We start from the raw sequence: 24,527 nt of genomic DNA on the forward strand, positions 1-24,527 counted from the left end.
GCCCACATGGCAAAGACTGTTAAGCTACCTGTGACGTATTCGATATGACGAACTCAGTAACAACAAGTCTCACAATGGGGAAGTTACTGGGCCTGCTCAAGCAAATCAATGAACAACTAGAGGACAGTCACAGGGATTTCATTTACTTATTTATTTATTTACTATTTTTGCATTTTTGGTCACACCCAGAGATGCTCAGGGTTTATTCCTGGCTCTGCACTCAGGAACCACTCCTGGCGGTGCTCAGGGGACCATATGGGATGCTAGGGATCAAACCCAGGTCGGCACGTGCAAGGCAAACGCCCCACCCGCTGTGCTATCACAGTGATCCAGCCCCGACAATGACAGATTTTAAAACAAATTTTTATTCTCTTAGTGTGAGGGGAGGAACTTTGGGCCAAACCCACTGGTATTCTGGGAGGATTCGTGACTCTATACTAAAAATAACTCCTGGCAGTGCTTGGGGATCCTATCTGGTACCAGGGATCCAAACTTGGGCTGGCAGAAAGTAAGGCAAGGGCTTTAACTGCTGTACTATGGCCCTAAAACACAAACAAACAAAAAATCTTGGTTTTGGCCCATACCTACTAGTATTCATTGACCCATATATGGTGCCAAGGACTGAACCTCTGTCTGCCGCAGCATCCTACCCATCCTTCTGTCTCTCTAGCTCTAAAGCAAACCTTTCAAGAGCTGCATAACCGAAGTTGGAGTGATAGCACAGCAGGTAGGGCGTTTGCGTTGCACACGGCTGACCCGGGTTCGATTCCCAGCATCCCATATGCTCCCCTGAGCACTGCCAGGAGTGATTCCTGAGTGCAAAGTCAGGAGTAATTCCTGAGTATCACCAGGTGTGACCTGTAAAGCAAAAAAAAAAAAAAATGCTGCATGACCTGATACCCAAGAAACAATAGACTGAGCATATGCTCTGCATGCAGAAAGCCTGGGATCAGTTCCCAGTATGCTTTGGTACCCCAAGCAGGGCTGGGAGCTACCTCCTGATAACAGTTAGGAAGAGTCCCAGCCTCTAGCACCTCTGGATGTGGCCCCCAAACAGAAGAAAACAAACAGACATTCCACAGCCCCTCATGGGATGACAGTCCACTGTCCAAGAATCTGGGGTAAAAGTAAATGAGATGCTAATTTCACTTTCTCCCACCAACGACAGAACTGCACAACCCAGGGAAGATGACAATCTAATTACTGAGCTACCTGGACAGTCAAAAAGGATGTAGTCATCCTCGACAGGGCCAAGGCAGTTCTCCAGCCAGTCAAAATTATTGTCAAAATACTCCATGCAAAACACCAGGCCTCCATTGGGACCGAAGCGCAGGGAGCCGTCCTCAATCACATCATCCACCTCGATCAGTTCCCGGATGTCTGCAAAGAATAAACAGGAAATGAGTGCCCATTCCAAAATATTTACATTCATTAGTAATTACTACTGTGACAGTATCCACAGAAACTGAACAGGAGTTAGAAAGAAAAAACAAAAGACCCTAAACAGGGGCCTGAGGAATAGAACAGTGGGTAAGGCGCTTGCCTTGCATGTGGACAACCCACGTTCAATCCTTGGCACCTCATATAGTTCCTCAGCTTCACCAGGAGTGATCCTGGAGCACAGAGCCAGAAGTGCTGAACACAGCTGGGTGTGGCCCAAAACCCCACCCCACCCATTAAGAAAAGAAAACAAATAAAACAAATAAATTACAGTAGTCAAGGGAATCCCACTCTCAAGTAATGATGCATTACAGTCTCCCAGGTAGACTTAAACCAGAAACACAAGGGGCAGTACTCTTAGAAGACTAGTAGTTGTACTTATAAAAAAAAAGGGGCATGGCTGGAGGGATAGTACAGGACACCCTGGAGTGACAGCAGTATCAGCAGCAAACCCTGAGCACCACCAGATGCGGCCCCAAAACAAAACAAAAGGACAAAGAGACAAGAAGGATTTAGGCCCAGTTCAAATTCCACCCCCACGTAAGCCCTGCAGGAGCAGAGCCTGTAGCGACCCCCAACAGTTAAACCAATGCTTCAATTCTTGTACTGTATTTTGATCTCTTTCTTCCTGTGGTTTTGCAACCACAGCTGGTGGTCAGGGGCATCCCGAAACTTGCTCTACATCCCTCTAAGTTAGCATCTTGGCCTCTGATTTATTTCTCCCCCTTTGGCCTCCCAGGCAGTGTTCAGAGGCCCAGGGGCCAGAGACCAATTGCCAGTGCCCCAAAATGAGATGCTCACCTGGAAGGGGATTAGGGGCTAGAGAACTATACCCAACAGTGCTCAGGGGGCCCTGCAGTGCTGGGCATTAAAACAGCATCCTGTGTGTGCCAATTATTTGCTCCTAAACCCTCTACTGTCTTCCTGGCCTCCACACTTAATTTTGTGCAAAGATGTTAAGGAATAACACTACAGCATTAGGTAATATTCTCAGCCTCAGAGGAAGCAAGAGTTGGGAATGACTTTTTCCTGCACACTCTCATGTACCTTTTGCATTCTGAATACTGTGCATATAAAAACATCTGTTCTAAAACAAGTGAAGTGGGGCTGGAGTGATAGCACAGCGGGTAGGGCGTTTGCCTTGCACACGGCCCAACCCGGGTTCAATTCCCAGCATCCCATTTGGTCCACTGAGCACAGGCAGGAGTACTTCCTGAGTGCATGAACCAGGAGTAACCCCTGTGCATTGCTGAGTGTGACCCAAAAAGCAAAATAAAATAAAAGAGGTGAAGCAAGGGACAGGGCAAGGAGGGATAGTACAGTGGATAGGGGATTCACCTTGCACACTGTCGATCAGGATTCAATCCCTGGCATGCATATGGTCTCCCCAAGCACCACCAGGAGTTATTCCTGAGTGCAGAGCCAGGACTCACCCGAGCATCAGGAAAAACAAGGGCTAGATAGACTAAAGGCGCTTGCCTTGCATGCTGCCAACTTGAGTTCAATCCCCTCTGACCTAAGAATTTAAAGCGAGACTCATGACATCTCCCTTTTTATTAAGAGAAACAAAGGGAACTGTCACAAGCACATCAATAAGTGGATGCTAACACATGATGTTCTGCTGTCTACCATGAAAGCAGGGATCAGACTGAACGAAGTTTTCAGCTTCTGTGCCTCCCCAGAAGCAGGGGCAGCACTCACTGCCTCAGGGCCCCCAAGGAGAGGGAAGGCTGCGCCCTGAACTCACCAGCCATCACATCATAGTTGAAATGCTCTGCCGCGGGATCTAAGTTCACCACCTGGACAGAATGGCCGAGGGCTTCACAGTGCTGAACCATGGTGGCACAGTAGGTGCTCTGTGGACCGGGAGGCAGGAGGGGACAGAGCTTCAGGCAGACCCCACACCACCAGACGAACCCCCACAGCCCCTGATCAGTGTCTGCTGAGGCCCAAACTAAGCCTTAATCCCCGGGGCTGGGCATCAGGGAACTGCATGCAGTGCAGATTCAGCCCTACTGTGGCCACACTGAACTCGGGCCAGCGGCATCTTTCCAGCCAGTGTCCTTATCCCTGGCACATGGTCTACTCACTGCTATCAGGTGGGGTAAGTATGATTGAAAGGGAAGAATTCTCCCCCGCCCTTGATTTTGGGGCCACAGCCAGCGGTATTCAGAGGGGCCTACATCGTTTGTAGTTTGAACCCAGATTGGGTGTGTGCAAGGCCCTGCATGCTCAACCTTATAGGACTCTATTTCCCTTTAAAAATGAGAATAGGGTCTGGAGCATAGCACAGAAGGTAGCACTCAGCTGACCCGGGTTCGATTCCCAGCATCCCATATGGTCCCCTGAGCACCACCAGGAGTAATTCCTGAGCGCAGAGTCAGGAGAAACCCCTGTGCAGTGCCAGGTATGACCCAAAAACAAAGGCTGTGGAACTAAAGGGGCCCTGGAGCGGGGACACAGAGAGTCCAGAGGGCAGGACACTCCCCTCGCACAAGAAATCCAAATGGCTAAAAGGCACATGAGAAATTGCTCTACATCATTAATCATCAGGGAAATGCAGATCAAAACAGCAATGAGATATCATGTCACACCACAGAGATTGGCCCACATTCAAAAGAACAAAAGCAACCTGTGTTGGCGTGGATGTGGCTAGAAAGGAACCCCTGGGCAACACCTGGTGTTACCCAAAAATCAAAAATAATAATAATAATAATAATTTTTAAAAATGAGGTTGGTAACGAATAAGTTATTGCGCAATAAACACTCTCTGCTCTTCCCCAGAGGCCCGGCCGCCCGGCCCCCACCAACTACCATTTTCTTTTTTTTTCTTAAATTTAATTTCATTTTTTAAATTTTTAATTTTTTTAATTTTTCCATTTCATTGTCAAGGGCTGGAGCGATAGCACAGGGGTAGGGTGTTCGCCTTACAAGCGGCCAGCATGGCCGACCCGAGTTCGATTCCTCCGCCCCTCTCGGAGAGCCCGGCAAGCTACCAAGAGTATTCGATATGCCAAACACAGTAACAACAAAGTCTCCAATGGAGACGTTACTGGGCCCGCTCGAGCAAATCGACGATCAACGGGAGGGCCATTTTTTTCTTTCTTTCCATTTTCTTTTTAAATTTTCCATTTAAAATTTTTTTTTAAACTTTTTACTTTTTTTTTATTAGTGAAACACCATGAGGTACAGTTGTAGATTTACAATTTTTTGTGCTTGGGTTTCGATTACACAATGATCAGATACCCATCCCTCCACCAGAGCCCATTTTCCACCACCATGGATAATATACCCCCCACCCTCATCCCCCAATCCCCCCACTGTCTCTGTGGCAGGGCAATCCCCTGTGTTCTCTCTCTCCTTTTGGCTGTTGTGGTCTGCAAAAGAGGCATTGAGTGGCAAACATGTTCAGTCCATAGTCTACTTTCGACATGCATCTCCCCTCCTGGGAGGATCCTCCAAACACCCTTTATTTGGTGCTGCCTTCTCTATCTGAACTGCCCTTTCCTCTAGAATACCCGGCTGGCCTCTATCCTCCTGGTGCTGATCTCAGCTATTCTTGGGTATTAATTTCATAATTTGTTACTTTATATCCCCCAGATGAATGCAATCTTTCTATGTCTATCCCTCTCTTTCTGACTCATTTCGCTTAGCATGATACTTTCCATATTGTACCACTTGTATGTAAAGTTCATGACTTCATCTTTTCTAACAGCTACATAGTACTCCATTGTGTAGATGTACCAAAGTTTCTTTAACCAGTCATCTGTTCTTGGGCATTCAGGTTTCTTCCAGTTTCTAGCTATTGTAAAGAGTGCTGCAATGAACAAACAAGTGCGGATGTCACTTCGACTATATATTTTTGCCTCTCTGGGATATATTCCCAGGAGTGGTATTGCTGGGTCAAAGTGATCAAAGTAGAGAGAGAGAGTAATGTGATCAAAGTAGAGAGAGAGTAATGTGTAAATCATCTGCCCCACAGGTATAGGGAGGGTGTGGGAATGGGGTATATTGGAGATTTTGGTAGTGGAGAATGGGCACTAGTGAAGGTACGGGTGTTTCATTGCATGACTGAGACTTAGACCCGAAAGCTTTGTAACTGCTCTCACGGTGATTCAATAAAGACAATGATAAAAAATGAAAAAAAAGAGAGTAAGGTTGAGTTCATGCCCAATTCAATCAGCTAATCAGTGGCCGAATAAATAGCAGTACACCTACATTTTAAAAAAAAAGGAAAATAACATTTTAGCAGCACATTCTTTCAAGTGGCTGCTCCTGCTGTCCCCAGGGTTTTGAGTTCACCACATGGACAGGACTTTTGGGAAGAAGGAGAGCAGCAGCAGCCCAGAAGGGGCTGCAGAGAGAGCAAGCCCTGCTGCAGGGACACAGCTGACCTGTCCTCCCTGTGATGCACTCGATGAAATCCCCGACCTCTCTTTGTGATGCAACCAGACATTCTGCAGCCTCCCCAACTGTCCGATACTCATTACTTGGTTCACTGCGGAAACGCACAGACCCCAAACATGTTTTGCTGTTTACCAAGAAATCGTGGTTGTAAAACCCCCAAGTGTAGGACACTGAAAAGATTCAGAAACTGGGTGAGGACTCATTGGAGAACTCCCCGGAATTCTTCACGAAGACAGCCGCTAGTTCAGGTCAGCAGGAACTGGCCCGGGCAGCCCAGCACTGATGCCCGTGGTCAGTCTTTATCACCTCCCTGAGTGTGATGGCGCAGAATCTGTGTGTGTGGAAGCGTGTGTACACCTGTGTGTGAAAGTATTTATCGGAGGGAGTAAATTTGAGTGTGTACTGGAGATGGTGGGTGTGTGAGTATGTGTATTTGTGTATGTACGTGTGTCTGTGTGCGTGTTGTGAGATCATCTTGAGGGCAGCCTGCTCCTAGCAGGTGAGTCATCAAATCTAGCCCCCAAGGCCAGGTCACTGCTCACTGAGTTGGCACTAGGAGGTGCTCTTTGGCCAAGACTTTTCTAAACTTGATTGTTTCAATCTCATTCCTATGGGAGGTCTGTGTAGATGCAGGTCCACCAGCAGGGAGGAACTCAGAAGGGAGGGGGAAGCAGCACTTCTGGAGCTGAGCCTTTGTGGTTCTCCCTCAGCAGAGCAGCCCACAGGAGAGAGAGACGCTCCCTCCGCAGAGCAGCCCACAGGAGAGAAAGAAGATCTTCTACATATCCTCTGGGTCCAGTTCCTCTGAAGAAAGTCTGGAATCAGCCAGCACCAAGCAGAGCCAGACACCATCTAAGCAGAAAGTTGAGATTGGCCAAGGATTGTCAACTCCCCAAAGGGCACCGCCTTCAATGCCATGGCCTGACACATATGGCAGAGAACGAGACTCAGAGCACCCGAAGAAAACAGGTAAGAACCAAGGGTTGTGTGTATATGCACAAGTAAACGGGGAATGGGAAAAGGCCCACCTAGAGGTGTCCTGGGGGCTGGTGTGAGAAAGGAGAGTCACAGGCCGGAAAGCCCATCCTGGGGAGGCCTCCACAGGAAACCCCCGTGAGGTGGGCGCATGGTCTCCCATTCCTGCTGGGCTCCCTGTTGGGGTCAGCTTTGGAGAATCCATGGAAGGAGACATCTGGGTGACCTTTTCTCTTATTGATTCTTTAGCTCCAGCTCTGAAAGCATACTTGGCTCCGTGTCCAAGGACAGCGCCATCATTGATCTCTCGAGTACCAGCTGCACGGCCACCCACTGTGGCAACATTGGACAAGTTCCCAGAGGACCTAGCATGGTTACAACTGGAAGAAGCCCAGGGTCTCACATCAGTGTCTCTGTCTGGAGACCCTCCCACCAATGAGTATCTTGCCTCGGTATATTTTATGATTTTTATTCTTTGTTTTTACTTTATCTGTTATATTTTCATTTAAATAAATTGTGATTACTACCCTTCACAAGCATCCAGTTGCCTATTTTTTTTTTTTTGGTTTTTGGGTCACACCCAGAGAGCACAAGTGTTACTCCTGCCTCTTCACTCTGGAATTACTCCTGGCGGCGCTTGGTGGCCCATATGGGATGTTGGGATTCGAACCCAGGTGTGTCGCGTGCAAGGGAAACGCCCTACCTACTGTGCTATCACTCCAGCCCCGCATCCAGTTGCATCGTAACATACTCTTCATTTGTTCTGGCATTCTTGAAAATATTCATCCAACATAGAAGACAACTCATCTTCATGTTCCTGATATAAATAAAACACAATTTAGAAAATACATTGATTTCTCCGCAGACCCAGTATGTATTTACCTACTGTTCAGTCAATGCTCTATAATCCTCAGTAGTACTGCTAATAGATATTCATGAATAAAATTGGGGCGAACGAGACAGCACAGGGGGTGGGACACTTGCCTTTTCTGAACCAGGGGCCCAAAGCACCATCAGGTTCTGGAGCACGAAAGCCACGTAATCTGCAACCAGGGTTTTGATTCACTGTATCACTGTCCTCCCATTGTTCATCGATTTGCTCGAGCGGGTCTAGTAACGTCTCCACTGCAGACTTTGTTGTTAATGTGTTTGGCACATCAAATACGTCATGGGTAGCTTGCCAGGCTCTGCAGTGCGGGCGAGACACCCTCGGTAGCTTGCCGGGCTCTCTGAGAGGGGTGGAGGAATCGAACTCGGGTTGGCCATGTTGGCTGTGTGCAAGGCAAACGCCTTACCACTGTGCTATATATATATAAACACACAAGGCTCAACCTTTTACAACATGTTAGTGATCTCTTACAGAAGGGCTTAATGGCCCCTGGGTAGAATACACATTCTTTCCTCTAAGGATACTTTTTTATAGGATTTTCAGCGATATTTTGGGGTGGGGGTGTCATACTTGTCTATGCACAGGAATTTCTCCTGGCTCTGAACTCAGGAATTATCCCTGGCTAATGGTGCTCAGGGGACCATATGGGATGCTTGGAATCGAACCCAGTTTCACCGCTTGCAAGGCAAACGTCCCACCCACTGTGCTATCACTCCAGCGCCCTGGCAGTTTTTCATATCAAACAATACAAGAAAATAGATTATTTCAGTTCTGTTTTGGGACAGGGATTGGGGCTCGGGATAGAACTACCCGAAATATGGTGGTGAGAAGGTGTAATGGTGGTGGGATTGGAGTCTGAGTATTGAATGTAATCAACTATTGTAAAACACTTTATAAAATAAAAAAATTGGGGTGTTGGAGCGATATGACAGTAGGCGGGACGTTTACCTTGCAAGTGTCTGGCGAGGTTTGATTCTCAGCATCCCCTATAGTCCACTGAGCACCACCAGGAGGAATTCCTGAATGCAGAGTCAGGAGGAAACCCTGTGCATCACCGGGTGTGACCCAATAGCAAATAATAATAATAATAATAATTTTAAAAAATGAGGGTGGTAGGGAATAAGTTATTGCGGAATAAACACTCTCTGCTCGTCCCCCAGAGCGCCACCGCCCGACTCCCCATCAACTCCCATTTTCTTTTCTTTTCTTAAATTTAATTTCAGTTTTAAAATTTTTAATCTTTTTTTTAGAAATGTAGATGCTTTATTGCCGTATATATTTTTATAATCATAAGACATTACCATCTTGATGTGAAATGAGTTGTTCTAATGTGCATTTAATTAGGTGCTAATAACTATTGTACAGCATGGTAATTAGACTAACGTGGCATTTCATACTGCCATCACCTTTTACACATATAGATTATTTTCACAATCATATCACAGCTTTCTCATCTATGCAAGCCATTTGTGTGGAAAATTTTTCCAAATTATATACATATATATTCAATTATAATCATCAATCATTAAAGCACTCAAGTTTTCAGATACACAGACAATCATACTTGTTATAGACTAGAAACCTTCACATTCGGGATGTTATTGATGCCAAACACTTCATGCTACATTTGATTTTTTAAAATTTTTAATAATTATACATTTTTTAATTTTTAATTTTTTTAATTAAAATTACATTTTTTAATTTTTCCATTTTTACTTTGTTTTTTAAAATATTTCACTTTATAATGAATTTAATAAATTAAATTTAAAATCAAATTAAAATTTAATTTTAATTTTTAATTAAATTTTAATTTTTAATTAAAAATCACATTTTTAAATTTTTCCATTTTTACTTTTTTTAAAAAATTTTTTACTTTTTAATGAATCACCGATAATCACTTGATTATCACTTGATTATCACACCAAGCTCCCGGGAGAGAACAAGGCAGAGACTCCTACCCCGTGCATGACTGTCCTCACCAGGACCAACAGCAGAAGACCTCCGGCACCAGGCCAAAGTCATGCTGAGACCACTCTCCACACGCATGAATGAGCTTCACGCATAAAGGAACTGGCAGAGTAACCCAGGTGTGGGGCACCCGGGGCTGAGATCTCCAAGCCTACACGGTTTGGGACTGGACCTTCCAGTAGCTAGACAGTTACACCCACCAACTGCCGTGTAACCCCAACAACTGCCAGGATACAGAGATTATCACACCAAGCTCCCAGGACCTGTTTATTTATGTTTATTTATTTATATTTTGGTTACTCTTTTTTTGTTTTGGTTTTGAGTTCTTGAGCCACACCGAGAGATCAGCCAGAAGGGGCCAGGCTCTTGCTGTACCCAAGACCTTAACTTAAGGAGCTGCTTAGATCAAACAGGAGGGCAGAGGTGTTCAGGGCAATCCTGGCTCTGTGCTCAGGGACCAGACATGAAACAGGGAACTGACCCAGCGTCAGCCTAGGGGAGGCAGAGAATGGTCTTTCCCTCTGCGCCGGTCTCTGGCCCTGGCCAATCTAAATCGTCAGAAATTACCTTGGGTTCTTTGAATTCCAAGTCTTCTCCGTACTTAATGGCAAAATCAATATGCTGTAATACAATGTTCATGCTTTCTTCATCTGAGTGATCGTAAGGCAAAAATCGGACCATACTGGAGTCATCAATCTACAAATTAGAGATTTCAGAAAGGTCATTCAACTGACGCTTGAGTGTGAACATTGGTAGCCTAATTAATACCATCTATGCCTGTGCATTGAGGAGCAGACAGAACAACAGCAAATCAGCATTAATTTTTTTTTTTTTTGTTTTGTTTTTTTTTTTACAAAGCTTTCAGGTTTATGTCTCAGTCATGCAAATATCAAACACATTTCCCTTTACCAATACTTATTTTTTCCCATGAAGAACCCCAATAAAACCCCACCCCCCACCCCTCCCCGTCCCTGTGAGGCAGATGAATTCTAGTTAACACTCTATCCGTTTTGATTAGATTGTTTCAATAAAAGATTCACCACTATTATTTAGAGTTTACCCCCCCCAAAATCAGACATGCTGAAAAAGCATTGTGAAGTGATTTGCTTTCTCCAGCTGGGTTCAAGAATTAAATGTTGGTTTTGGATTTCTGCTATTTTACTTATTGACCCTGGAAGTATTTCTACTGAAAGTCAGATAGTTAAGAAATTGGTTTCTGTGTTCTGGAGTCGTGGCCGTGCTGGAGAGCCGCTTGTGGGGGGCAACTGGTGGCCTCGGTAGGGCGTGAAGGGCGGAGCGAAACGCCCCCCTTCCCATGAGGTTTTAGTCGCCCCCACACTCCCGGCTCATACCTGCTGTCCACAAGGCTCCCATGTGGCCGCCATCTTTCTTTCCAGAGAGGAGAGGGCGAATGGGGCAACACCCTTTCCCCTCTGGCAGACTTGATGGCCTGGATCAACGCATAGTCCATTCACTTTTCTGCTCCAAGCTGCTGGGTTCTGCATTAAGTCCTTGTGCTTCTGGGGCCATGGCCGTGCTGGAGAGCCGCTCGTGGGGGGCAACTGGTGACCTCGGTAGGGCGTGAAGGACGGACCGGAACGCCCCCCGACCCATGAGGTTTTAGTCGCCCCCACTCCCCCGGCTCATACCTGCTGTCCACAAGGCTCCCATGTGGCCGCCATCTTTCTTTCCAGAGAGGAGAGGGCGAATGGGGCAACACCCTTTCCCCTCCGGCAGACTTGATGGCCTGGATCAATGCATAGTCCGTTCACTTTTCTGCTCCAAGCTGCTGGGTTCTGCATTAAGTCCTTGTGCTTCTGGGGCCGTGGCTGTGCTGGAGAGCCGCTCGTGGGGGGCAACCAGCATTAATTTTTTTATGACCTCTGACCTATTGGAACACTAGTAACTTTACAATATTACTTAAATAAAGACTTTTTTAAAATTTTTGGGTCATTCTCGGTGATGCACGAGGGTTACTCCTGGTTCATCCACTCAGGAATAACTCCTGTTGGTGCTCAGGGGACCTATGGGATGCTAGGAATCAAACCCGGGTCGGACCCATGCAACGCAAACGCCCTACCTGCTGTGCTATCGCTCCAGACCCAACCAGAGACTGAGACTTCTTTTATAGTAATTTATCTGCATTCAACAACCACTGAAAATTTTAGAAGGGTACAGGCAATTCTGATGTGCCAAGTGGCCAGGGAAAAAAGACATTGCAGAATTTCTCTGCTGTGGGACGGGAGAGCTAGTACACTGAGGTGGGCGCTTGCCTTGCACGTAGGCAAGGGATACACCCGGGTTCGATCCCCTGCATCCCATATGCTCCCGGAGCCCACCAGGAATGATTTCTGGAGGCAGAGCCAAGAATAAACTCTGACCACTGCTCAGTGTGGCCTCCTGCCCTCTCTGCTAGAACAAATGACAACTTTTTTCAGAGGTGAGGGGAGGCCACATCCAGACAACGCTGGTGCCGACCATATAGTGCCAGAGATGAACCCTGGGCCCCTTGTGTGCAAAGCCTGTGGTGCTGCCCACTGAGCTCTCTCCCTACTTCTATACTAACTTCGAAGCAGACAGCCCACTGCTCCCAACATGCTGCTTCCCTAGAAAGAAATGTGCTGGTCTGTGCCGTCCACATAGTGGTCACTGCCAGGGGGTGTGGAAGCATGTGACAAGACCATTAAGAAAAATATGGGTCTAGGGGGTTGTGGGGGGAGGTGATGAAGAGCTACAACAGGAGTTACAACTGGCCTGCACCCCACACACCTCAGTTTGAACACCCAGCACCACATATGGTCCACCAGGCACAGGGGAGAAACAGCCCCTGAGCACCACCGGGTGTGGCCCTCAAACCTTGAAAACAACCCACAACAACCCCAAACACTTGCAAAACTCATCAGCCCAGGGATTAGCACAGGGCTTGATTCTTGGCACCAGATGGCATCCTGAGCATTGCTGCGTAGAGCCAGGAAGCATCCAGTACTACTGGTACGGCCCTCTGGGCCCCAGCACTGACCACTACTAGTCTGGTTGGCCAATAATCAGAGCGGTCCCTAGGCCCCCCAGCACAGGAGGCAAACGACCCCCACCACCAAAAATTGTAAAAATACAAAGTCTTACCAGCCCACATATGGCGTTAGTCAATTTATTGAATTTTTTGCTTCTGAAGTTGCTTGTAGAATCATCTAATAAAGAATACATGTCTGGATCTAGAAACCTTTAAAAATGAGAGACTGGTGAATGAAAGAATCCTAAACACTTTATTTGTAGACTGACAATCGCAGTGAAACGAAAAAGGTTCAGCACTGCAAATGAGACCTTAATTATAGTGAACTTACTTCTCAATTTCCTTTTTAGCTCTTTTACTCAGCAGGTCCATTTTTGTCATGATGTTAACTTGCGGGATTTCTAGAGATACCATAGCATTCAAGGCTGCCAAGATGCCAGAAACAAACTGAAAGAGGAAGCAGGAAAGGGACAATGTATCAGTTGTCACCAACAGTGTCCAAACAAAAGGTTTCTGATCCCCACTGGAACAAAACCCACCTAAATAGGAGAAACGCTAAGATTGGGGCCCGAGCAAGAGTCCAGGCTTTAAGGCGCTTGCCTTACGCCTGGTCAGCGCAGGGTCTAGCCCAGCACTCCACAGGGTTCCCAGAGCACTACCTAAGTGATTCCTCAGCCCAGCGCCAGTAGTGAGCCCTGAGCACTGCCAGGCTGGACCTAACAGAAGACTGCTGGGCCAATAGCTGACCTTAGGATTCTAAAGGTGAGGTGGGAAGGAGAAACGCGATCTACAGTGACCACACTTCTCCACTCAACAATATTTTAAAGTGTTCAGGAGGCAGCTGGGGTTGAGTTCAGCACTGAGGAAACATGTAGTGACAGGGATTAAAAGCAGGTGGGCCACACCAAGGCGAGCACCTTAAGCCCTTTACTATTTTTTTTGGGGGGGGGGAGGGTGGTAATACCTGGCAATGCACAGGGGTTACTCCTGGCTCTGCATTCAGGAATTACTCCTAGTGGTGCTGAGGCATGCTAGGAATCGAACCCGGATTGGCTGTGTGCAAGGCCCTACCCGCTGTACTATCTCTCCAGCCCCCATTTTTAAAATGTAGTTATTTATTTATTTTTGGGAAGCCCTGTACTATTTCTGACCCTTTAACGTTATCTTCTCTCATGCTCCCTCTCCACCTCCCCTGGTGGGTGTTTTCTTTTTGGTTTCTGGGTCACACAATCCCCTCATATTACTAAGGGGTCACTTCTGGCTCTGCACTCAGGAGTTACTCCTTAGTGGCTTGGGGAACCATATGGGCACTGGAGACGGAACCAAACGCCCTCCCTTTCAGTTCTGGGGAGTACCCAGAAGTGCTCCTAGCTTTGCGGTCAAGGATCACTCCTGGAGGGGCCCGGGGGCCCGGTGGCAGTATGGCAGGGATGACACCCAGGCTGGCCACATGCAAGGCAAGAGCTCTACCCACTGTACTATCTCTCAGGCATCCAGCTTTTTTTTTCTAGTTTTGGAGCCACACACAGTGGTGCTTGGGACTTACTTCTGACACTGCCGTAGGAAACTCCTGAAGGCGACAGCTGATAGCTGGGGACCACTAGAACTACACTGAACAGTGCGCAAGGGGCAAACTCAGGGCCTCGAAACACACCAGCTCTGTGCTCTGCCACTGGAACCATCTTCTTGGCATATTAATTTATTTTCTTTTGTTTTTTCTTTTGTCTTTCCGTTGTTCATCGATTTGCTCGAGCGGGCCCAGTAACGTCTCCATTGTGAGACTTCTTGTTACTGTGCTTGGCATATTGAATACTCTCCGTAGCTTGCCAGGCTCTCCAAGAGGGGCGGAGGAATCGAACCTGGCTCAGGCAGGCTGGCTCTGCACAAGGCAAATGCCCTACCGCTGTGATATCGCTCCAGCCTATGGCCATACCACCCTGTACGCGCCCGATCTCGTCTCGTCTGGCATATTAATTTAACAAACATAATTTTCAAGTCACTCCTGGGTATAGTTCAGGAACTGTTAACAATTAAACAATTATGACTAAAGGTATTTGTACTCTGATTGTGCCGGAGACTGAAAAATCAAGGACAGGTATAGTTTCAAACCTTGAACGACTCCACCATGAATTGAGAATCAACAAGAAACACTCCACAGACTCGGAACTCCCACTGTTCCAGCTGCTGAACCAGCTGTTTCATCACGGGCAGGTGTGTGTACAACTCGATCTGACCGCCAAGAACACAAGCTTATTATAAGCATGAAATACATTCAACCATCAATGATGGGATAAAAATTTTTCCCGTAAACTGTCTTAGGGGGCTTGAGAGATAGTATAGAGGGTGGGAACTTGCCTTGCACACAGCCAACCCGGGTTCGATCCCATAGGGTCCCTTGAGCACAGCCAGGAGTAATTCCTGAGCACAGGAGCTAGGAGTAACCCCTGAGCATCATCAGATACGGCACCCACGGTTCCCCCCAAAACTTTTTTAAAGGAAGTCAATCCCTACAAGTAATATATTCAATTTTGCTTGTTTTAAGCCGCACGTTGGGATGCTTGAGGGTCTCTCCGAAACTGCTGGGAGGGCTCGAGGCTACTCAGAGTCCTACATGCAAGGCCCACTACATGTAAAGCATGTCCCCAGCACACTATATCTCTAGCCCCTACACTATATTCAATTTTTGTTTGTTTTTTTTTGGGGGGGGGAGGACTACCTGATAGTGCTCAGGTTTTATTCTTGATTCTGTGCTCAGGGATGACTCTTGGAAGGCTCCAGGAACCACATAGGGTAGCAGTGATCACCTTAGCTGTGTTCAAGGTAAGTGCCCTACCCACTGTAGTATCTCTCTGGCTCCCCCAATAATTTTTTTTTCATTTTGGGTTACAACTGGTGATGCGCAGGGGTTACTCCTGGCACTGCACTCAGGAATTACTCCTGGCAGTGCTCGGGGGACCATATGGGATGCTGGGGTTCCTGGTCAGCTGCATGCAAGGCAAACGCCCAACCCATTGTGCTATCACAGCAGCTCCCCTGGCCCCCCCAGGAAATTTTTAAGCAACTCTGGTAGCACATGTATGTAAAGGGGACATACAAAGAAAATATACTGTCATCATCATCATCACCGTCCTCCTGTTGTTCATCGATTTGCTCGAGCAGGCCCAGTAACATCTCCATTGTGACAATTGTTACTGTATTTGGCATATGGAATATGTCACGGGGAGCTTGCCACGCTCTGCTGTGCAGGCGAGATACTCTTCGGTAGCTTGCCGGGCTCTCGAAGAGGGGCGGAGGAATCAAACTCGAGTCGGCCATGTTGACTGGTTGCACTAAAATTATTAAAAATGATTTTAAAACGGGCTGGAGTGATAGCTCAGCGGTGGGGCATTTGCCATGCACGCAGCCAACCTGGCCAAACCGGGTTCAACTCCTCTGCCCCTCTCGGAGAGCCCTGCAAGCTACCGAGAGTATATTGCCCACATGGCAAAGCCTGTCAAGCTACCTACGACGTATTCGATATGAAAAACACAGTAACAAGTCTCAGGATTGAGAAGTTACTGGGCCTGCTCAAGCAAATCAATGAACAACGGGGGGACAGTCACAGGGATTTCATTTATTTATTTATTAATTATTATTATTTTTTGCTTTTTGGGTCACACCCGGAGATGCTCAGGGTTTACTCCTGGCTCTGCACTCAGGAACCACTCCTGGCGGTGCTCAGGGGACCATATGGGATAATGGGATTCGAACCTGGGTCGGGCACATCCAAGGCATATGCCCTACGCGCTGTGCTATCGCATCGCTCCAGCCCCGACAATGACAGATTTTAAAACAAATTTTTATTCTCTTAGTTTGAGGGGAGGAACTTTGGGCCACACCCACTGGTATTCTGGGAGGATTCCTGACTCTGTACTAAAAGATCACTCCTGGCAGTGCTTGGGGAATCCAATATGGTACCAGGGATCCAAACTTGGGCTGGCAAAAAGTAAGGTAAGGGCTTTAGCTGCTGTACTATGGCCCTAAAAAAAAAACAAAACTAGGTTTTGGCCCATATCCAGTAGTATTCATGGAACCATATATGGTACCAGGGACTGAACCTGTGTCTGCCACAGCATCCTACCCATCCTTCTGTCTTTCTAGCTCTAAAGCAAACCTTTCAAAAGCTGCATGACCGAAGCTGGAGTGATAGCACAGCAGGTAGGGCGTATGCCTTGCACACAGCCAACCTGGGTTCGATTCCCAGTATCCCACATAGTCCCCTGAGCACTGCCAGGAGTGATTCCTGAGTGCAAAGCCAGGAGTAATTCCTGAGCATCACCAGGTGTGACCCGTAAAGCAAAAAAAATACAATAAAATAAAAGCTGTGTTACCTGGGGTCCAAGAAACAAAAGGCTGAGCATATGCTCTGCACACAGAAAGACTGAGCTCAGTTCCCAGCACACTATGCTCCCCTAAGCAGGGCTGTGAGCAACCTCCTGATAACAGTTAGGAAGAGTCCCAGTCTCTAGCACCTCTGGATGTGGCCCCCAAACAGAAGAAAACAAACAGACGTTCCACAGCCCCTCATTGGATGACAGTTCACTGTCCAAGATTCTGGGATAAAAGTAAATGAGATGCTAATTTCACTTTCTCCCACCAAGGACAGAATTGCACAACCCAGGGACGATGACAATCTAATTACTGTGCTTCCTGGACAGTCAAAAAGGATGTAGTCATCCTCGACATGGCCAAGGCAGTTCTCCAGCCAGTCAAAGTTATTGACAAATTACTCCATGCAAAACACGAGTCCTCCATTGGGACCGTAGCACAGGGAACCATCCTCCATCACATCCTCCACCTCGATCAGTTCCCAGATGTCTGCAAAGAATATACAGGAAATGAGTGCCCATTCCAAAATATTTACATACATTAGTAATTACTACTGTGACAGTATCCAGAGAAACTGAACAGGGGTTAGAAAGAAAAAACAAAAGACCCTAAACAGGGGCCAGAGGAATAGAACAGTGGGTAAGGCGCTTGCCTTGCATGTGGACAACCCACGCTCAATCCTTGGCACCTCATATAGTTCCTCAGCTTGACCAGGAGTGATCCCTGAGCATAGAGCCAGAAGTGCAGAACACAGCTGGGTGTGGCCCAAACCCCACCCTACCCCTCAAGAAAAGAAAAAAAATAAAACAAATAAATAACAGTAGTCAAGGGAATCCCACTCTCAAGTAATGATGCATTATAGTCTCCCAGGTAGACTTAAACCAGAATCACAAGGGGCAGTACTCTTAGAAGGCTAGTAGTTGTACTTATAAAAAAAAAAGGGGCATGGCTGGACAGATAGTACAGGACACCCTGGAGTGACAGCAGTATCAGCAGCAAACCCTGAGCACCACCAGATGCGGCCCCAAAACAAAACAAAAGGACAAAGAGACAAGAAGGATTTAGGCCCAGTTCAAATTCCACCCCCACGTAAGCCCTGCAGGAGCAGAGCCAGTAGCGACCCCCAACAGTTAAACCAAATGCTTCAATTCTTGTACTGTATTTTGACCTCTTTCTTCCTTTGGTTTTGGAACCACAGCTGGTGGTCAGGGGCATCCTGAAACATGCACTACATCCCTCTAAGTTAGCATCTTGGCCTCTGATTTTTTTCTCCCCCTTTGGCCTCCCAGGCAGAGTTCAGGAGGCCCAGGGGCCAGAGAGCAAATGGCAGCGCCCCAAAATGAGATGATCACCTGGAGGGCTTAGGGGCTACAGGACTACGGTACCAACAGTGCTCAGGGAGCCCTGCAGTGCTGGGCATTAGAACAGCATCCTGTGTGTGCCAATTATTTGCTCCTACTCCCTCTACTATCTTCCTGGCCTCCACACTTAATTCTGTGCCTAGATGTTAAGGAATAACACTACAGCATTAGGTAATATTCTAAGACTCAGAGGAAGCAAGAGTTGGGAGTGACCTTTTCCTGCACACTCTCACGTACCTTTTGCATTCTCAATACTGTGCATATAAAACATCTGTTCTAAAACAAGTGAAGTGGGGCTGGAGCGATAGCACAGCGGGTAGGGCGTTTGCCTTGCACGCGGCCCAACCCGGGTTCAATTCCCAGCATCCCATATGGTCCCCTGAGCACAGCCAGGAGTAGTTCCTGAGTGCATGAACCAGGAGTAACCCCTGTGCATTGCTGAGTGTGACCCAAAAAGCAAAATAAAATAAAAGAGGTGAAGCAAGGGACAGGGCAAGGAGGGATAGTACAGTGGATAGGGCGTTCGCCGTGCACATTGTAGATCAGGGTTCAATCCCCGGCATGCATATGGTCTCCCCAAGCACCACCAGGAGTTATTCCTGTGTGCAGAGCCAGGAATCACCCCGAGCATCAGGAAAAACAAGGGCTAGATAGACTTAAGGCGCTTGCCTTGCATGCAGCCAACCTGAGTTCAATCCCCTCTGACCTAAGAATTCAAAGTGAGGCCTGTGACATCTCACTTTTTATTAAGGGAAACAAAGGGAACTATCACAAGCACATCAATAAGTGGATGCTAACACATGATGTTCTATCTTCTGCTGTCTACCATGAAAGCAGGGATCAGTCTGAACGAAGTTTTCAGCTTCTGTGCCTCCCCAGAAGCAGGGGGCAGCACTCACTGCCTCAGAGCCCCCAAGGAGAGGGAAGGCTGCGCCCGGGACTCACCAGCCATCACATCATAGTTGAAATGCTCCGCCGCGGGATCTAAGTTCACCACCTGGACAGAACGGCCGAGGGCTTCACAGTGCTGGACCACGGTGGCACAGTAGGTGCTCTGTGGACTGGGAGGCAGGAGGGGACAGAGCTTCAGGAAGACCCCACACCACCAGACGAACCCCCGCAGCCCCTGGACAGTGTCTGCTGAGGCCCAACTAAGCCTTAATCCCCCCCAAAACAGACTGAAACCAGGGGTAAGACCCAACCTCGTGCTGGGTGTCAGGAAACTGCATGCAGTGCAGATCCAATCCTACGTTGGCCGCACCAATCTCGGGTCAGCGGCTTCATCCTGGCCAGTGTCCTAATCCCTGGCAGATGGTCTCCTCACTACTATCAGGTGTGGTAAGTATGAGTGAAAGGGAAGAATTCTCCCCTGCCCTTGATTTTGGGTCCACAGCCAGCGGTATTCAGAGAGGCCTACATCGTTTGGAGATCGAACCCAGATTGTGTGTGTGCAAGGCCCTGCATGCTCAACCTTTCTGGATTCTATTTCCCTTTGCAAATAAGAATAGGGTCTGGAGCGTAGCACAGCGGGTAGGGCGTTTGCCTTGCACTCAGCTGACCCGGGTTCGATTCCCAGCATCCCATATGGTCCCCTGAGAACCGCCAGGAGTAATTCCTGAATGCAGAGCCAGGAGTAACCCCTGTGCAGTGCGAGGTATGACCCCAAAACAAAGGCTGTGGAACTAAAGGGGCCCTTGAGCGGGACACGGAGAGTCCACAGAGCAGGACACTCCCCTCACACAAGGCTGCCTCACTTTCAATCCCCGGACTATCCTGGAAGCCTGCCAGGAGTGATCCCTGAGCACAGAGCCAGGAGTCGGCCCTGAGCACCAGCGGATGTGACCCCAAAAGCAAAAAAATGCAGAAGCTCATACTCGAAAATTACTTTACCACATCTGACATGGTTCAAAGTAGCAGGCAACCAATCTGAGAGTGAAATATGTATTTTTTACAGATATATATATATATATATACATATATATATATAAAACACACAAGGCTCAACCTTTTACAAGATGTTAGTGATCTCTTATAGAAGGGCTTAATGGTCCCTGGGTGGAATACAAACTCTTTCCTCTAAGGATACTTTTTTTATAGCATTTTTAGCGATTTTGTTTTGTTTTGTTTTGTTCTTTGGGTCATACCTGTTGATGCACAGGAATTACTCCTGGCTCTGCACTCAGGAATTATCCCTGGCTAATGGTGCTCAGGGGACCATATGGGATGCTGGGAATTGAACCCAGGTTCACTGCGTGCAAAGCAAAAGTCCTACCGACTGTGCTATCACTCCAGCGCCCTGGCAGTTTTTCATATCAAACAATACAAGAGAATAGATTGTTTCAGTTCTGTTTGGGGAAAGGGATTGGGGTTCAGGATGGAACTATCCAAAATATGGTGGTAAGAAGGTGTAATGGTGGTGTGATTGGAGTCTGAATATTGAATGTAATCAAATATTGTAAAACATTTTATAAAATAAAAAAATTGGAGGTTGGAGCGATATGACAGCGGGCAGGGCGATTGCCTTACAAGTGGCCGGCCGGGTTCGATTCCCAGCATCCCCTATGGTCCTCTGAGCACCACCAGCAGTAATTCCTGAGTGCAGAGTCAGGAGGAAACCCTGGGCATCACCGGTTGTGACCCCCCCAAAAAAATACTAAAAAATGAGGGTGGAATAAATTATTGCGCAATAAACACTCTCTGCTTTTCCCCCAGAGCCCCAGCCACCCGGCCCCCCACCAACTCCCATTTTCTTTTCTTTTCTCAAATTTAATTTCATTTTTAATTTTTTTAATTTTTTAAATTTTTCCATTTTTGTTTTTTTTAGTTTTTTACTATTTTTTTTCTTTTTGGGTCACACCCAGCAATGCTCAGGGATCACTCCTAGCTCTTCACTCAGTAATTACTCCTGGTGGTGCTTGGGGGACCATATGGGATGCCGGGTAGCAAACCCGGGTTGTCCGCGTGCAAGGAAAACACCCGACCCGCTGTGCTATCGCTCCAGCCGCAAATTTTTTACTTTTTAATGAATCACTGATCACATCAAGCTCCCGGGAGAGAACAAGGCAGAGTCTCCTACCCCGTGCCTGACTGTCCTCACCAGGGCCGACAGCTGAAGACCTCTGGCACCAGGACAAAGTCATGCTGAGACCACTCTCCACACGCTTGGATGAGCCTCACGCATAAAGGAACTGACAGAGGAACCCAGGTGTGCAAGACCCGGGGCTGAGATCTCCAAGCCTGCATGGTTTGGGACTGGACCTTCCAGTAGCTAGATAGTTACACTCACCAACTGCCATGTAACCCCAACAATGGCCAGGATACAGAGATCATACCAAGCTCCCAGGACTTTTTATTTATGTTTATTTATTTTTTCAGGCTACCTTAAATATCCCACCCACACGGCAGAGCCTGGCAAGCTATCTGTGGTATATTCGATATGCCAAATCCAGTAAAAAAAAAATGGATCTCATTCCCCAGACCCTGAATATGGCAGAGTCGAGAAGGAAGTGGAAGGAGAGGCTGATAAAATCTCAAGGCAGAACTAGGCTGCCAAAACGAAGAAAGACAAAAATGATTGTCTGTACTTTCAATGCACGTATGCCGGCATCTGATATATCCATTGAGGACCTAATGGTACAAGCGTGAAAGATCAAGTACAACATCATTGGTCTGACCAAAACGAGAAGGCATCAATCACATCACGCCGTTTTTGACACTGGAGAAGAATTGTTCCTTGGAACATGTGACAAAAGAGGCATCAGTGGCGTCGGTATCCTTGTCAAGACGAACTTAGCCATGAGCATTGATTTATTCCAATGCCTAAAAACCTGAATCGGACGATTACACTTGAATAGATGTGGTTCACTGCCGGAAGTTTCTATCTTTGTTGTGTATGCACCAATATCCAATGATGGTGAAGGAGAAATTGAGAAGTTCTACATGGAGCTGGAGAAGTTCTATAAAGAAGACCACACCTTCTACAAGATCATTGTCGGAGATTTTAATGCCAAGATAGGACCAAGAAGATCAGCCGATGAACTCCACTTCGGGACCCATGGCCTAGAATGGAACGAACAGGGTGACAGACTGTCTGAGTTCATCATGTCAACCAAGAGTATCCATGGTAACTCACAGTTCCAAAAGGCTGAATCTAAATGTTGGACATGGGAGTCCCCCGGTGAACGGTTCCACAATGAAATAGACCACATCATATTCAATTGGCTGTTTTGCCTAACCAATATTGCTGTTGTCCCAAAATTCCAAACGGGATCGGACCACCGTCTCCTTCATGCAAAATTCTACCTCACAGAACGGGGAGAAAAGAATGCAAAGTTTAAGAAGAGAACTCCCAGAACAACCACCAACTGGGAGCTCTTTGGCTCTGTTGCGGCAAGATGGGAAGATGTCATCATTGACAACATTTATGATGAATACCATCGAATGATTCAGCACCTCCAGGATTGTGCGAGAAATGCCAAGAGAGAGATAACCACAAAAAACCGCTTTCATTCGAACACTCTTGAACTTATTCGCCAACGTGGCTTGGCACATGCCTCGGGAAACTGCAAGCGAACGTCCCAGCTGACAAAACAGTGCAGAGAAGAGATCAAGGATGACCTCAAAGACAGGAGAGCAGGGGCTGGAGTGATAGCACAGCAGGTAGGGCATTTGCCTTGCACGCAGCCAACATGGCCGACACAGGTTCAATTCCCAGCACCCCATATGGTCCCCTGAGCACCGCCAGGAGCAATTCCTGAGTGCATAAGCCAGGAGTAACGCCTGAGCATCGCCGGGTGTGACCCAAAAAGCAAAAAAAAAAAAAAAAAAAAAGACAGGAGAGCAGCGGTGCTGGTAGAGGCGGCAGAAGCCAGGAAAAGCATTCGTAATGCCCGCCTATCCTTCACCAACTACAAGACCAAGATGACAGCCCTCCGACATCCTGATGGATCTATCACATTTTCCACAAGGGGAATGGAGATTATTCATGACTTCTACTCAGATCTCTTTAATAGCCACGTCTACTTGCCCATATACCAAATTCCGCAGGATGGATATGTCGTTCCCAATGTTCTCCCTTCCAAAATTCAACAAGGCATCTCTTCGGTAAAGAAACAAAGAGCACCTGACCCAGACAATGTCAGACCTGAGCACCTGAAGAAGTTACCATCAGTACTCATCAATACACTGTCTTGGCTCTTCACACACTACCTGTCTGAATGCAAGGTTCCATCCCAATGGAAAACCAGCAAGACCGTACTACTATACAAGAAGGGAGACATCCACGACATTGGCAACCATCACCCCATCTGCCTATTGTCTGTCATCTGCAAACTATTCACTCCAGTCAACCGGAATAGGATTGGCAGAACACTAGATGAAGGACAACCATGTGAACAAGCCAGGTCCAAAAAACGATTCAGCACCATCGACCATATCCACACGAAAATTAAGCTCATTGAGGTTTCTCAGAAGTTCAAGAAGCTGCTCTGTCTAATGTTCATCGATTTAAAGAAGGTCTTTGATTCTGTTGAGACAGAATCAAGCCAGTCATCGAAGCCCTAGCCAATCAGGGTCTACAAACTCAATACATCAGGATCTTCCGTGAGCTCTTTTACGGATTCACTACCAGGATCTCACCATTCTACAAAGAAGTAATCATCCATGTCAAGAGAGGGGTTCGGCAGGGTGATACCATTTCACCAAAACTCTTCAATGGCACACTCGAGAACACCATGCGACGACTGGAATGGGAAGGAATGGGAGTGAAGACAGATGGTCGGCAACTACATCATCTCCGCTTTGCTGATGGCCTCATTCTAATAACACCAAACATCAGCCAAGCGGCACAAATGCTGACCGACTTTGACCATGAGTGTGGAAAGGTCCGATTACAAGGGAATCTCACAAAGACAATGTTCATGAGAAACAGTCTTGTTCCTGATGTTCCATTCCCTCTCAACGGAACCACCATCTCCGAATGCAGCAGTTATATATACTGAGGTCAAGAAATCAACATGATGAATGACCTGGCACCAGAGTTATGCAGGAGGAAGATAGCGGTTTGGAATTCCTTCAAGAGCGTTGAAGAAATAACTAAGAGGACAAAGAA

General features: G+C 47.1%; 2 pseudogenes; both read right to left on the reverse strand.

Annotated features, from left to right (window-relative positions):
- Positions 1-3,278, reverse strand: part of LOC130016464 (GPN-loop GTPase 3-like) — a 29,504-nt pseudogene extending 26,226 nt beyond the window's left edge.
- Positions 3,279-7,576: 4,298 nt separating this feature from the next.
- The window catches only part of LOC130016465 (GPN-loop GTPase 3-like), a 37,801-nt pseudogene continuing 20,850 nt past the window's right edge, over positions 7,577-24,527 (reverse strand).

This window comes from Sorex fumeus, unplaced genomic scaffold (genome assembly GCF_029834395.1).
Source record: "Sorex fumeus unplaced genomic scaffold, SorFum_2.1 ptg000155l, whole genome shotgun sequence".
NCBI lineage: Eukaryota > Metazoa > Chordata > Mammalia > Eulipotyphla > Soricidae > Sorex > Sorex fumeus.